General features: G+C 51.1%; 1 non-coding gene across 1 annotated transcript; it reads left to right on the forward strand.

Moving 5' to 3' along the window:
* The first annotated feature begins 626 nt into the window (after nt 1-626).
* On the forward strand, nt 627-698 carry TRNAG-UCC (transfer RNA glycine (anticodon UCC)). The gene has a single exon. It is a non-coding gene; the product is annotated as a tRNA-Gly (tRNA).
* Nucleotides 699-1132: the final 434 nt, after the last annotated feature.

Consider the following 1132-nt stretch of genomic DNA (forward strand, 5'->3'; position numbering starts at 1 on the left):
TATCAAATCCCCCCTCATTCTTCTCTTCTGCAGACTAAACAATCCCAGTTCCCTCAGCATCTCCTCATAAGTCATGTGCTCCAGCCCCCTAATAATTTTTGACACAGCCTTGTCACTAACAACTGCATGGTGTAGACAAGCCCTAAGTTACCGTCACCTGAGTTCAGAAAACAATTAGACAATTTCCTACAGGATAGGTCCATTGACGGGCAGGGATGCAACCCCATGGTCTGAGTGGCCTCAGCCTCTAGCTGCCAGAAGCTGGGAGTGGATGACAAGGGAAATGGTTTATGCCCACAGACCCCAAGGATTGGAATCAGCAGCAGCAACAAACCCCTCTGTACGCAGCAGGGACCAACACAAATGTTTCCTTGAAAAGGAGCTGTCTCTGCTCAAGTTTGTCATTCTGGTGATTGATCTTCATTTCCCTTCTCTGAGGGGAAGGGTGGGTGACCCTTCACCCCGGGATGTAGCAGCTCCCTCCCCATCTTTCAGGCACTCTGGGAATCTCTCTCTGCTCACAGCTGACAGGCTGCCTCCAGCCCACACACCCTGCTCATTAGCTGTGCAGGAGTGAGTCATTTTGTTAGGACATGTGACATGAGGCAGAGCTATCCTTGCTAGATGCATTGGTGGTATAGTGGTGAGCATAGCTGCCTTCCAAGCAGTTGACCCGGGTTCGATTCCCGGCCAATGCAGGGATGTGTTTTTTCCTTCTCTGGAACTGGTTTAATTTCAGTCACATTGGGCGATAATCCCATTGTCAACACAATGAGCAGAGAATTTATGTCCCAAATTCCAGCAGGTGATTAAAGACACACTGGGGTGGGGGTGGGGATGCAAGGAACAGGGCTATAGCCTGAGCTGGAGGAGTCGTCCTTGTGTCTAGAGCCCTGCGCAGATACACAATTTGTATCCACAATCTGCAAAAATTGTCCGCAGATTTGCAAGGTTTCACTAATAGCTCCAGTGACGCGGGGCCATGCCAAACCCCGGACCACCAACCATCCTCCACTTCTCCCCCCGAGACTTCCTGCCCCACCACCCGCTCCACCCCAGATAGCCGCGGATTTACAGGGCTCTGCGTGTGCCATTTGAGAAAGTCAGAAACCGTGGGAACATGCATCTGTAG

The sequence above is a fragment of the Emys orbicularis genome, chromosome 15, assembly GCF_028017835.1.
Source record: "Emys orbicularis isolate rEmyOrb1 chromosome 15, rEmyOrb1.hap1, whole genome shotgun sequence".
Lineage (NCBI taxonomy): Eukaryota > Metazoa > Chordata > Testudines > Emydidae > Emys > Emys orbicularis.